Here is a 15,719-nt window from a genome sequence, read left to right on the forward strand (position 1 = left end):
ATAATTAGACCCGTATTTTTTTTGTTTGGCCATTAGGGTGGTTCGAAAAATTGCAATTTCCGTATTTTTTTTTGTAAAAAACACTTTTTCAAAAAAAAAAATTCTCCGCGCCATTTCATCCGATTTTAGCTGTATTAAAAGCAAAATAAAGGTAAAAAGTTTGGCTATTTTTGAAAAATAGTAAACCGTTTCAAAAATCTAGCTTAACATTTCAAAAAGTCGTATGAAAACATGAAATGGCGTTTTGACCATGTCTGGACCAAAGAGCCTATGTCTGAAAATATTTTTTTCGGATTCCACGGAAAATTTCAAAAATCAAAAAATTGGTGATGTCGAACCGTACGTTTCCGAGATGAGATTTTTTGAAAATAAAAACGACGCGCCACGCGCAAAAACATAAAAATGACGAAAAAGAAAAAAAAAACAACTTTTATTTCCATAAAATCATATCTTATTTTCATAAAATCATATCTCGGAAACGTACAGTTCGACATCGCCAACTTTTTGATGCGTTATGTGAAATTTTCCGAGGAATCCGATAAAAATATTTCCAGGCATAGGCTCTTTGGTCCAGACACGGTCAAAACGCCAATTTAATTTTTCATACGACTTTTTGAATGTTATGCTAGATTTTTAAAACTTCTTACTATTTTTCAAAAGTAGCCAAACTCATTACCTTTATTTTGCGTCTAAGACAGCTAAAATCTGATGAAATGGCGCGGAAATATGATTTTTTGAAAAAAGTGGTTTTGCAAATTATGTCGGAAATTGCCATTTTTTGACCACCCTAGCACGATGTAGGTCACCCTAATGGCCAAACAAAAAAACACGGGTCTAATTATTTTGGCCAAGGAAAATTTGGAGCCCGATCGGAGAACTTTTTTTTTCGGTTTAGGCTCTTTTCAAATGGAACTGCTGTATACAAATCCAAACTTTTTAAGTGGTTACATACATGTAAATCGGCAAAAATGACCGAGGTTGGTTTTTAGCTCACACTTATTTTTTTTCAAAATCTGTTTTCACGGCATTAAAATATACATTTTTATCTATTAACAAAATAAATTGGAAGACATTTGGTTGTTTCATTGCCGAGATATAGCTAGTTAGTAGTTTCAAAAAACGGGTGCCACGATATCTCAACATTGCTTCGACCAAATCAGCTCAAAATTTTGGTGAAGTCTCGTTAAACCGAATCGTTGTGCATGACGAAGGCCAATTTTCAAAAGGTTTATTTAAAAAAAAAGATAAAAATATTTTTCTGTTTTTTGTTTAAATATAAAAAATCGCCAGTTTTTGATTTTTGTATTTTTTGAAAATTCAAATTTTTTAAAATCGGGCTTCGTCATGCACACGGGATATGTCTTGGGAGTTTGCACAAAAATTTTAGCCAATTTGGTCCGTCCTATCTCAAGATATCGTGGCACTAGAGCGTCCAATTTCCCGGGGTTACAAAATTCCCGGTAAACGGGAAATTTTCAACAAATTTCCCGGGAAATCCCGGGAATTCCCGGGAAATTTGAAATTTATTGCAAATTGTTCTGATCCTGGTTTTGATGAATATTTTGCAACAAAATTGTTTAGAATAGAAACTATAATGGTCAAAATAAGTGTTAGGTTCAATTAATGCCTTGGCTGCTTGTAAAAAAAAACATACAACTTCAAGAAAATACATAAATTTCTAAATATATAGGCTGTCTTTCAATTCGTTCAAAATATCAAAAAATTATGATTGTTTTGATAAGAAGTAGCTAGTTGTTATTTTTTAATCACAGTGTTTAGAAAGTGAGTAAAATGAATCCATGCTCTAAAACGATAAAATTGCTTTAGAATACTTCTATGTGACCAGTTTGAGAGAATATGATAAATAATAATATTGATAATTTAGTTGAAATAAAGAAAAATCATGCAGCAAATATGTTTTTCATGACAAAACATTGAAATGAAAAAAAATATATAGAAAATATGTTTTTCATGGCAAATATTTTATCCAGAACAAATCTTACTGGTATGAGCTCATGAATAAATAAATAAGCATTGAATTTCCCTTAAAAATGTGCTATTTCCTTGAAATAAAATTTTTATGTAATCACAACTCAAAGTTTTCAAATGTTTGGAGAGAGTATTTGATATACGTTTGCATTGTATGCGCACCTTTCATGTAATACGATGTAGTTTTTTAATGATTTTTTAATGATTCGGTCTGATAATGACTTCGGCTAAAAGAATTTTCATAGCAAAAAAGTAGTTTAGTAGTTTCATATTTAAAACTCTTACGTCCTGGTAGCTCTAGTCCTCTATACATTTTCAACTTTTAACTGTAATTTCTCGAACACTTTTAAGCAAATTAACATTTAATTATACCAATACAATTTTCTTCCAATTTGGTCATGGTAAACATAACGTAAAAACAACTCAATTTTGATCTTGGTGTGAGGAGGTACCTTATTTTCAGATCATATAACAACAATTTTTGTTTAAAAAGCATACCAAAATTATTATAGTTTATTTTCATTCCATAATATCGAAATTTTTGTAGCCCAACAAATAAACAAGATCTATTCCTAGTTGTGAATGCTTCAAAAATTAATACCATCTGAAATAAATGTTGACATGGAATTTTTAGACTAACTGATAAATTCAATAAGTACAGTAAATTGAATTTAATGAAATAAAATTGAGTTCTTTCTTAGTTTTTTCATAATTTTTTTGAAAGTTTAAAAAAAATTACCAAAATGTAAAGAAAATGTATACTTCCGCTAGAATTTCGGGAATTCCCGGGAAATTTAGAAATTTCTCGGGAAACGGGAAATATTTTTTTTTGAAATCCCGGGAATTCCCGGGAATTTTTTTCCCGGGACGGGAAATTGGACGCTCTACGTGGCACCTGTAAATGAACTCGGTGTTTAGAGAAAAACGCTCAGAAAGTTAGACAGTTTGCTTTGAGCATGGCAAAATTCTGAGCTTAAATCGTCTCTAACTCAGTTAAATCATGAAATATCTTCATAAAACTTTTAGGAGTGATTGAAATTAATCTTTTAAGTTGATTTAAAAAAAAATCTGTGCTATGAAATTTTGTGATTTTCTACATGTATGTAACCCCCTAAGAAAAAACGTTACTTAATCCACCTTAGGGTGGCTGGTGCCTTCCTCATATTCATAAAGTCAATACATTCAGTAAAAATAGCAACATTCCCTATTAACATGTCTAACAAATCAACTTTATCACTCATTTCTTTCGATAGGGTTCGCAGACCTTCAATATTTCTGGCTCATCGGTCTGATAAAAAACCTATTCAACGATAGTTCGCATGGAAGATTCAAACAATATTTCTATCACAATATCTTAAATCCGGCCTCCAAAAAGTGTGTAAATAACACTTAAGTGCTAATAACTTTTGATAAGGTTGTCAGGTCTTCAATGTTTTGGGCTCATTGGAAAGGTCTTTTCAATACCTTTCTTAAAAATGTAAAACATGATAGGTTTTCTTGCAAAAACCACCCTTTTTACAACCTTCCGGACATACGTCAAAATCGTTTTTTTAGCATAACTTTTGAAGTACTTTTCTAAACTTGTTGATTTTAAATAGAGACCTATGGGACTCTAAGACGGATCGAATGAGATTAATACGGTCAAAATCCGTTCATCCAGTCCGGGGATAATCGAGTGAAATTTTTTTGTCCACCCATCTACACACATCCACACAGACATTTGCTCAGAACATGATTCTGAGTCGATATGTATACGTGAAGGTGGGTCTAGGTTGTCAAATCAAGAAGTTCATTTTTCGAGTGATTTTATAGCCTTTCCTCAGTAATGTGAGGAAGGCAAAACGGCCAAGATGAACATAATCATTCAACTAAATTTTATGAATTTTAAATCGCAATATTATTACAAAATAATTCTAGAGTTTTTTTAAAAGGTCCTATAAACCAAATTTTGAATTTTTGCTTGTTGGGTGTTTTTAAAACCGCCTTGAGTCAGGGGTATTCAAAAACATCCAAATAGCGAAAAATGAAAATTTGGTTTATAGGACCCTTTCAAAAAAAAAAAAAAACTCTGGAATTGATTTAAAACTGTCAACATCATGCTAACTTGCCTCGCTCGGGCTGCCCGCTGCACTGCGTTGATTATCGCCAATTCTGGTGGGTCATCGCGTGGCAATCAGAGGCCAATGAATAACGGGCAAATTATGCACTATTGATTGAATTTTGAAGAAAACTCGCGTGCTCATTCATTGAGCGATATTCATGGGGCTAAATTTTTTTTGGTTCCATTTTTTTTGGCTTTATTTCAACGTTGAAAATAGGATTAATTTGGCTCGGCGCGGCTTTGATGGTTTTATTTTTGCTAAAACGAATTTTCCAATTTGAAAGGAAAAACTCTGAATGCAATGTTTAATTTAAAAAAAAAACCTGCGGTGACACGAATGTTGAACAAGACAGGACAAAATCGTTCGCACGGGTGCGTTGTGCAATCAGAATCGAGCGCAGCAAAAAATAAAGCTTTATTGCTGCCAGTTTTTGGTGGCGAGCTCCATTAGATTGATTGATTGAATGATTGATGGTCTAGCTTTGGGAGGAATCGCGCCAGCCGCCTGGCGAGATGGAACTCAGGCTGGATTCGATGTCAATTCAGAAGGAGAAATTTTATCCGATACTGAGCACAGAAAAGTTGGAAACAGCTTAGAAAAAAGACGTGGAAAACAAGATATAGCAGAAGCTTGATTTATTGGTAGCCGGGCCGGCGGATTTATGTTGCAAGTTCATTAATCAACAGTTTGTTTTCGCTAGCCTTTTCCAGTGGAATAACAGCTTTTAAGGTCCCATAAAGCAAGTGATATTCCTTTTCCTAATTTTTTTCATTACAAAGAGAGTTTTTTTTTTAAAGCAGTGATCATGAATTTGTTTACATAACAGTAAAAAAACTATTGAACTTCCACAACTCGACACCAAATTTATAAACAGTGTCGCAGCTGTTGCTCTGCAACGCTCTGGAATAAATATTTACTTGCTTCTACACGCGTTTCTACCTGTTTTTCATCGACGTCGACGAGAGAAACAGGTGAAAATTAATGACGTGTGAACAAACACTGCTGCTGCTAGAGGTGTGCATCAACCAAACACCGATGTGTGCTGATGATGGCTTCGGTCGCGACCATTCGTCGGCAAGCTCCCCCTCGTAGCCGTGATCGTCTAGTGGTTAGGACCCTACGTTGTGGCCGTAGTAACCCAGGTTCGAATCCTGGTCACGGCAGTGTTCGGACACTGTCACGGGGAGGGCGGAGGTTATCTTTTTTTGCTGGCCTTAGGAATATCAAGAAGAATCATTTAGTTAGAAATGAACTTGAATTTTGATTGAAATGATAATGTTTTGAAGTAATACATATTACTTTCGTATGACAACTATCCCACTAATTGGAAATTGATAATTTTTGGAACAATCGAGATAAATAGTTTTTTTCTACTTTTAGAGTACAAAGTTGTTGTTAAAAATTATTACTGATACTGAACTGTACTGGGACTTAGATTGATTGCTTTTGTTACTCTATTTCAGCCCTATCCAATACTTGCTCATTTTTTCTTTATACAGTTCAGACTCGATTATTCAAAGCCTCGATTTTTCGAAGATTTTTATGAGACTTGGAATAATCGAATCACGAACAAAAATCTTTGTTTTCATTTTAGTAATTTTAGTCAATTGTGAACAGTTGATTGCCTATCAAATTACAAAATGCATTTTTCAGTAATTCATCTCCGCCATTTTGGCCGCTCTCTTAGATCAAATATTTCTAGATCACATTAACGTAGTTTAGGGGACATATAAAAGCTCGTAAAAAAAACATTTTGTGATTCCATTATTCCAAGGAAATAGAAAATTGTTATTTAAAAAAAAAATACAATAAAACACAAAAATAGTACCAAGGAATACGAAAAAGAATTCATTACAAAAGTTAAATGGCATTTTGAAACGATTAGTCCAAAATTAAACCAATTGTACTTTTTTTTTAATCTCGTGCACCTTTTAAGTCAGGGGCGCTCAAAGCTTTTGGAGGCCGGGACAAATTTGAAGCTCAAATGAGCTTGCGGGCCCAATTTACAAAATTAATAACCAATTAAATAACGTTTTTATAAATTAAAAAAAAACTAGAAAATACGTCTATAAGTTTAATTTTTATTTCTGTTAATTTTTAAAATTTCCGTTAATTCAAACTAATAGAAAACACGGAATGGCAGTTTTCTATCGGTATTGTTGATTTTATTGTTTCAGGTAGAATTTTGCCAGAATTTCAACATTTCAATGGAAAAATGTTAGAAAATGTTTTAAGGACTCGTTAACATTCCAACGCCCAAGGCTCTAAAAAAGTTGGAACGGTAACTTCAACTCAATGGTTCTCGGGCATTACTGAACCAATGAAGATTATTCTTTTTTCCAGTGATTTGTTAGGATGTCTAGATGATTCTAGAACTTTGCAGAACTTAAGTTGATCAAATCTATAATTTTTGCGATCAAAAACATCGTTCCAACTTTTTTTTTCGCAGGTAAAAAAAAAATTCGCGAAAAATTCCGCGGAGGCAGTCGTTTTGAAAAAAGGTGGAACGATGTTTTCGGTCGCAGAAGTTACAGATTTGTTCAAATCAAGTTCGGCAAAATTTCAGGATCATCTAGACATTCTTACAAATCACTGGAAACAAGAATTGTCCCGATTGGTTGAGTAATGCCCGAGAACCCAACGAGTTGGATTTACCGTTCCACCTTTTTGGGAGGCTTGGGCGTCCGTGTAAGTTGGACGTGCGTTGGGCGTTCCAGTGTTAAATTAAACTTGAATCATTATTTTCAAATAAAGAATAAGTTTCGACAAAAAATACATTTTAGCGAAAAAACATTTATTCATCAAAAATTCACTAAAATTCAAATTATGTTAATTAAACCCAAACAAGCTCAAATAATTCTAACTGCAGAGGAATGCATTTTTAATTGATTTCAACTGATTGCACTCAAATTTCTGTAGATTTTTAGAAGTTCTATAAAAAATTTTTTGCTCCTGGTTTTTCGAGCTCATTTTTAGATAACGTGGGAGGGGAAGTATAGTCGACAAAAGCTTTGTAATATTTTTGCATTGATCCTCCGATTTCATTATTTTGTCTGCTTAAATCAGATGGCAGTCGATCAGATTCGTTCGAATCCCGAAGGAAGGTTTCTAAGTGCTAAGTAAGTTTTAAGGTCAGTTCATAAAAAGGGTCACTATGACTTAATATTGAATACTTATATTTTTGCACTTATTACATATTTCTACCTAAATCAAATTTGAACGTTTTATAAATATTTCCAATAATGTTTGATTAGAGTTTTGATGATATTAACAAGTTACTTTTTTTTTTACTGTGAACAGACACGGACCACTGCGACACTTGCGTATCTATTGTAGTATGATCTGTTCTCAGGTTTTCTGTTTTGCTGCTATACACAGCCTGCCGAACGATCGTCTTCCGTAGCGCTATTGTTTGAGCGAGACAGTATTTGACAAATTATTCGAGCAGTTGCCCCCTCTCATTCCCCAGACCAATCCCCCAAATGCCATGCCACACGAGCACGAGAGACCGATCCGAGGACGTGGAGATGAGCGAGATTGAGGGGAAATCTCGTTTATTTTTGACCCATCTAGAGACCGTTACCGATCATATAGCCCAATCTTCAGCTCGAATTTTGCCTGAGAGCATGTGACCGAGTCGAAAGTAGCATCTGAAGCTCTTCTCTGCGTATTGTTACAGAGTTCTTCAACGCTCAGACTCAGTCGCCAACAGATCGTCCGAGAGATTGGATGGGATGGGTTTTGGAGAGGCTTGGGACTTGACAAAGTCAATTCCCGCAGCAGCCGATATCCCCTCTCGACCGCCACCTCCCCCTTTTGCCTCGCCAGATGGGTTTCAAGCCATCGACCTTCCGCTTACAAAGCGAAACCCGTACCACTACACCACGGGAGCTCGGCAACAACAAGTTACTTACATTAAAACGTGTGAAATAGTATTATTTATTTTAATTTTTGAACAAAGTATTTGTGTCTTATTTATCAAAATATTGATAAACCATTAGTTTTTTTATTTACAAAAAATTAAAAGAGATAAGTACAAAAAAGTTTAAAGTAAACCTTAATTTTGAAAAATTATAAAATCTCTTTACAAGTGGTTGACGAGCCATTTTACATGATCATCAAACATTTCTTATTTTAACATTGAAAATCGGACCATTAGTTGCTGAGATATCGACATTAGAAAATGGTGTGTTGTTTGGGTGGGACTTGAAAAACAACAATTGTCCTGTTTTTAAACCTTTGCATGGCAATATCTCAGCAACTATAGGTCGTATCAACAAAGTTCAAAAGTGCAAAATATAGAGAATTTTATCAGCTTTTCAAAAATATTTTTTTCAAAAGTGGGCAAACATGTGCACTAATTAAAAAAAAAATGAAAAACTGCGACTATTTTCAAAAAAGTCACCTAAAAATGGATTTAACTTGAAAACGGTGCACTTTATCAAAATTTCACTGAAGTACTTTTTGATTGCAAATTTGATTTTATTATTATTTTTGCGACCTATTTTTCGATTTTTTGAAAAAATCAGTATTGATTCAAAAATTCATAACTCGCTCAAAGATTTTTTGCACAACCTGGAAATTTCTGAAAAGTTGGCATTTGATGTCCTCTAAAACATATAAAAAAATAGTGTTTTTTTGCAAGTTTTAGTGACAAAAAGTTAAATAAAAAATCACCAATTTTTTTTTACCGTGTATCATTTTTTCCAGTGTAGTCCATATCCATCAGAGGCGACTCGTCCACCTGTTCAACCTGTTCATTGAACAGGTAGCCGATTTCAAGCGGATTTTTTTTTATTTAAGTACCGCGGTGCTTTTTCAACCAGCAACATACAATTACAATTTTTGTTTGAATATACGTTGACAAAATCGACGCCCTATGTTCAGCAGCGCTGCATGCACCGAAAAAGCTTTGGCCCGCCACCCTTTACTCTTTACCTCTCTTTACAACCCACCAATACTAAAGCGAGCCAGCCTAGCGGGCCACGCGCAAATGCTCGTCGCGTTCAACACCGACCCTTTGAACGTCGGAGAAAAAATCTCCATACAGAAAAAAATCAACACATGTAAAGAGCTTCCTATTCATACGCAGCGGCAGTATCGATGTGTTGGTAAATCAGGTTCAATCTGAGAGCGTGAACGTTGCAGCATTTTTGGGGGAGAGCGAAATGCCACCCCCAGGCCCCAGCTGACTTAGCTCGCTCAGCTCTGCAGGGAGCTGCTTGCAAAAGGTAAACAAGCCAGCGCGTTGACAGCACGTTGAGAGCATGAATAAATGAGAGAGCGCGAGAGCACCACAGATATTGCTCTATATTTGGCGCACTTTTAGGCATCAGGCTGTTTTGCGCAGACTGGTGATGGCTTGTTTTAAAACTGGAATGTTCAACTGCGCGCGTTGAACCTCTTCGATCTTCTTGGTTACTAGTGGATTCTTGCTCTACTGGAAAGTGATGTAATGTTAAGTTTAGATAGTGTGATTGATAGATTGAATTGAAACAATTGAAACAAAAAAGTACTGTGTTTTTTTCTGGACTCGGGACACATGAGAAGAATTATGACAGTAGATTCAACCATGATCGTTATTTTATTTTCAGGGTGGTTGTATTTAAAGCGGATGCAGTCCTAAAAAGTTTAAGAGTTGATGCCATTAAATGCTCCAAAAACGACTGTGTTTATTCAGACTGTTGGTCCGGTTCACTCTAGTTGAATATATTATTATCATATATTGTAGCATGAATTTGTTCTGAAAACTTTTTTTTCACTAATGCTAAAAACAAATATTTTAATTATCTCGGTTTCATGTCAATATAGTTTTGTTTTTTAACATCAGAAGCCTTTTTTTTATTCAGAAATTGAATTCCAAAACCACGAGGACATAACAGTGAGTACATTCCATTCTCTAAAAAATTGACAAAGAATCAAAAGCGATTCGACCTGGTTCTAAAAAGTATAAAGTAAAATGTCAATTTAATTTTTAACCAAGTTAGCTCAATATTTGTTGGGCCTAAAAAAGCCCAACAAACAGTTTTCCTTTGTGAAGGATGTGGTATTTTTTTTCTGAACGTCATGATGAATAGTTTTGAAATTTAGTACAATATTCAATAACTTCCCTTGAATTTTGATAAGGATGGCAGAGCGATTGCTCTATTTTTCTTCATTCGCCACGCTAATGATTAAGTCTAAAAAATACATTTTAACGAGATAAAAAGTCTTAATCATACGTGTAACCAATTATTTGCATAAACAGAAAATTTTAATAGTATAAAAATAATAAAACGTAAAAATAAAAGCCATTTGGAAAGAAAAAAGATTCAAAGACCTTTTTTAAAATTAAGATTCAAAAATTTGCTGCGATCTATAATCAATATTAATTAAAAACAACATTGTTACCGGGTCGACTTCAAGCACGAAGTCAAATGATCCAAAAGAGTTGAACCAGCCTCCGGCTGAAAAACTTTATAATAAAGAATTTAAAAAAATAACATTGAACAGGTACTACATTCGGGCACGAGTCGCCTCTGATATCCATACCTACAACTTTGCCGAAGACACCAAATCGATCAAAAAATTCCTTCAAAAGATAAAGATTTTTGAATTTTCATACATCATTTTTTTTGTATGGACAGCTGCCAAATTTGTATGGAAAATTATGTGGACAAACTAATGATGCAAAATGGCTTCTTTGGGCATACCGAAGGCAGCAAAAAAGTTTCCGCCGGATTAAAAATACAAAAAAAAAATCGAATGACCGAAATCTGAGAGAACTGCTCAGCAGTCAAATCAAACAGAAATGTACACAAATGCTGTTCTACTGGTTTTTGTACGTGGTTTTAGACAATTTCGATGAACACCCCGGATTATTGAGCATCATGTAGACACCACCGCTTACGGTGATGGGAATGGGTTTATTCCCCCTGCATTTTTAACGAATTTTAAATCAATTTCAATCTTTTAAATATATTTTTGCACATTTTAGGACCTAATTTCGGAAAAGACGTGATGAACTTTAGGTTTTTTTTTTTCATAAATCGATATTTTGCAAATTCGTGATAGTAGCATAACTGTAATAATATTTTAAGCATTTTTTGATACTTTCTGTTAACATTTTGTTTAATAGTATTGATCACCGAAAATTTCCGTTGTTTCGGTTTTTATTTATGCTTTTCGGTGAAATTTAAATTTAGTTTAGGACCTTAAAATGGTATGGTATGTAAGTTTCAATTTTGTAACTTTTTTTTCAGTGTCACCTTTTCATTTTTAAACCAACTTTTCGTGGAAGCTACTGACACGGTTTTCAACAGTAAAGAATATTTATTAACATATTTATAATTTATAAAAAAATAAATCCTTAAGTCAAAATCAATATTAAAAAATGTCAAAAATACATGTTTACTCATGTTTCAACAAAAGTTTCATTTTTGAACGGTCAATGACAATGACAATCGAACTAACATGGTGCGACTTATAAAAAAATCTGTTGTAAATTTGATTTACCATCTTAAATTGAAATTAAAAATTTTATTTGACCAAGTTCTCGATATTTTTCGTTTTTTAAAATCCTAACATCGGTACCACATTTTGCATCATCTTTAAAATATAAAAAAAAAAAACTGTAATTAAAAAAAGGAAAAGTCTTAATTCAGCAAAATCTTCAAAGTTTCGAAACAAAGCATCACAAAATGGTTTATACATTATTACAGGCAAAATTTTGAAAATTCGAAAAAACACCCTTGAGTGGATTTTTTCCGATGAGTTGCCTAAAAAATATATTTTTTAAAGAGTTTCCTAATAGATTATCGATACAAAAATAATAGTAATAAAATGTAATAAAAATAGTTTACAATCGATTGTTGAGTTTGTTTGTTTGAACATTTGAATTTTTGTAATTTTAAAGCAGTGAGGGACATGGATTGTGAAAAATATTAGCATCGGCCCAAAATTTAATTAATATCTCACTAGAACAGAAAGACTTTCTTGATAAATATATAATAGATTTTCGTGATTACCATTCTAACAAGCTGCCTTTATTGCATTATCATGTTCTGAAAATGGATTTTCAACTGAAAAGCAAAAAAACCTCCAGCAGCCGCCAATATTTGCCAATCGACTGCATCGACCACCTGCAAACACTTGTTCGAATTCCGATTTCCATTTTCGGCCCCGATTCGAATTTCCCGCAGTTGGCCACCCCCAGCTGCTGCTCTGCCGAAGCTCGACTTACCATCATCCGTCGAAAGCTAAATATAACTTATCCGAGCATGGTTGTGCTTATGCAATGGAAAACCGCCACCCCAACTCCACCACTGCCTCGATGGAGTCGATATTGTGCTGCGTGGGGCAGAATCGAGTGCTTTTTTTTGGGCTGCCCAACCGCGGCGACAAGTCGATTGGCTTTCGCTGACTGACTGATTGGACCGTGACCTGCTGTCGAGTCGAGTTGGAGTGGTGCAGGCGAAAATTCGTGGAACAGGTATTTTTCGATTGTTTCGCTGAGTTGCTCGAGTTGTCCATTTAATTGGATCGAAGCTTAAAACCACAAAAGCTCCGGTTGAAGTGGGTGCACTCGGCGACCCCCGACAGCCGTGATCGTCTAGTGGTTAGGACCCTACGTTGTGGCCGTAGTAACCCAGGTTCGAATCCTGGTCACGGCAATGTTCGCACATTGTCACGGAAGGGGGTGGTCGATTTTTTTTTTTCGAGAAAGTCTGGTTGCAAAGTAGCTTAATCGGATTGAAAGCTTTTGATACGGGTTGAGCTGTAGACTGCAAATTACATTTTACATAGTCACGCAGCACTGCTGGGGTGAAGGTGAGGCGAAGATCTATGATGAAAATGCAACACAATTTCCATCCCTTTGCTATGCAGAGTTATAGTGCGGAAACGGTAGTGTCAGTCTTCGTTTAGACCTGGTCTAAACGTTTGCGGTGTCTTCCCACACCCTTTTTGGGTTGCGGCTCAGAACGTGTTAGAGAACGCGACGACGACGACCTGCTGCGGTAACTCATCGTGTGACCCAGATGGATGCATAAATTACCCTTGTCAGGAAGGGTAAAAGCACGTGTCACACCTTAGGGTGAAGGGACCTGTTCTAGAAGAGATGGATTAAGATGGATTCTTTTTTAACCTTCACAAAATAGTGATCCCCACCCTACCACGATTCCTTACCCAGCTAAAAAGTCACACTTGCGGCGGTTATGATTACACCTGCATGCACTCTGTAGCGAAAGTTCTGAGGAGAAGCCATTTCTCAGAAGAACTTTCCCCGCGCGGTGGCCTCGTTGTCGTTCCTGTGGTGGGGAAGGTCGTCACGTCTCAAGGCATGTGTGTGTGTCCGACCGCCATGAGAGGGTAAATGTTATTCCAAGAGTCCGACGTCGTCTTTGCGGAGAGCAGGAACTAATTACACACTCGAGTCGCAGGTGAAAATAACTTTAATGGGAAAATGCTAGAGCGTCCAATTTCCCGGGGTAACAAAATTCCCGGGAAACGGGAAATTTTCAACAAATTTCCCGGGAAATCCCGGGAATTCCCAGGAAATTTGAAATTTAACGAAAATTATTCTAATCCTGTTTCTGATTAATCTTCTGCAACGAAATTGTATAGAACAACAACTTTAATGGTCAAAATGAGTGTGAGGATCAATTAATGGCTTGACTGCTTGTAAAAAATCATGCAACTTTGAGAAAATATATAAACTTTCTAATTTTGAAATCTTTCAAATCGTCCCAAATGAAAAAAAATATTATTAGTATTTTTGTTGAGAAGAATTTTTTTAAATCGATGTGTTTGGACAGTGAAAATCTATGCTCCACAACCATAAAATTGCTTTTAAATTTGTCTCAGTGACCAAAAAGTAAAAATTAAAAAAACCAAAAAAATCAACTTGTGAATAAATAATCATTGAATTTACCTTAAAAATCTAATTTCTAGCGCTTTTTAACCTGAAACACTATTTTTCAATTTGAAAATTTGATACGAAGTTGTTTTTTAATGGTTTTTCATGGTTTTATTATATTACTTTAGTTATATGGTATTCAGCCTAATAAATCAATTAGATTAAAATAATGTTGAGCATTTAAAAGTGGTTGAAATTCAATGATATTTTTTCATATATAACCCTCTTACGCCTTTGGTAGCTCACGTGCTTCATAAATTTATAACTTCAATCTGAATTTCTCGAATACTTAGAAACAAATTCTTCTTGCACAAACCTTTTTTAAAAATTTAATTATATCAGTTCAGTTTCCATCCAACATGTTCAAGGTAAAAAAAAAGTCAAGCAAATCTCAATGTTGATCTTGGCCGGAAGATGTAAACATCTTATTTTCAAATGATATAACAAAAAAAAAAAAACATTAAAAAAGGTTGTCAAAAATAAAATAGTTTCTATTCATTCCATAACAGCGTAAGTTTTGTTGTCCAACACATAAGCAAACAATATTCCTAGTGGTGAATGCATCAGAAATAAATATTATCTGAACTAAATCTTGACATGAAATTTACAGACAAGCTGATTTGTTAAAATGAACAGTAGATGGTGCCAAAAAGGTAGGAAAATGTATACTTCTGCTTGTATTTCGGGAATTCCCGGGAAATTTACAAATTTTCCGGGAAACGGGAATTATTTTTTTCCGGGAAATCCCGGGAATTCCCGGGAATTTTTTTCCCGGGACGGGAAATTGGACGCTCTAGAAAATGCTGACGCGACCTCACGGCCGACAGGGTTTGCCGGTTTTGGGGGTGGTGTCACGTGGTTTCGTAGACATGGAATGGTAAGATTTTGGGGATATTGATTATGAGGTCATGCGGATTATGCTGGAAAATTAGATTTTACGAAAAATTGAAATTAATACCTGAAATTAACTTGACGCTTTGCGGTAGACGCTCAATCTATCAGAAAATTCCTTTATGAGATACTGATTTTCTTATAGAGCAATTCTCTGAGATTTCGGTCATTCGATTTTTATTGCATTTTTTAATCCGGCTGAAACTTTTTTGGTGCCTTCGGTATGCCCAAAGAAGCCATTTTGCATCATTAGTTTGTCCATATAATTTTCCATACAAATTTGGCAGCTGTCCATACAAAAATGATGTATGAAAATTCAAAAATCTTTATCTTTTGAAGGAATTTTTTGATCGATTTGGTGTCTTCAGAAAAGTTGTAGGTATGGATAAGGTCTACACTGAAAAAAAAATGATACACGGTAAAAAAATAGTGATTTTTAATTTAACTTTTTGTCACTAAAACTTGATTTGCAAAAAAAACACTTTTTTTATATATGTTTTAGGGGACATAAAATGCCAACTTTTCAGAAATTTCCAGGTTGTGCAAAAAATCTTTGACCGAGTTATTAATTTTCGAATCAACACAGTTTTTTTTTCAAAAAATCGAAATATTGGTCGCAAAAATTTTTCAACTTCATTTTTCGATGTAAAATCAAATTTGCAATCAAAAAGTACTTTTGTGAAATTTTGATAAATTGCACCGTTTTCAAGTTAAATCCATTTTTGGGTGACTTTTTTGAAAATAGTCGCAGTTTTACATTTTTTAAATTAGTGCACATGTTTCCCACCTTTGAAAAACATATTTTTGAAAAGCTGATATATTTTGCTATATTTTGCTTTTTT

At 34.6% G+C, this 15,719-nt stretch overlaps 1 protein-coding gene and 2 non-coding genes across 6 annotated transcripts in view; all 3 read left to right on the plus strand.

The window, feature by feature from the left end:
• Positions 1 to 15,719, plus strand: part of LOC6053063 (calcium uniporter protein, mitochondrial) — a 249,056-nt gene that overhangs the window by 22,219 nt on the left and 211,118 nt on the right. The window lies entirely within an intron of this gene.
• Trnah-gug lies at positions 5,183 to 5,254 on the plus strand. Its single transcript has one exon. It is a non-coding gene; the product is annotated as a tRNA-His (tRNA).
• Trnah-gug lies at positions 12,671 to 12,742 on the plus strand. Its single transcript has one exon. It is a non-coding gene; the product is annotated as a tRNA-His (tRNA).

This window comes from Culex quinquefasciatus, chromosome 3, assembly GCF_015732765.1.
Source record: "Culex quinquefasciatus strain JHB chromosome 3, VPISU_Cqui_1.0_pri_paternal, whole genome shotgun sequence".
In the NCBI taxonomy this organism is placed as follows: domain Eukaryota; kingdom Metazoa; phylum Arthropoda; class Insecta; order Diptera; family Culicidae; genus Culex; species Culex quinquefasciatus.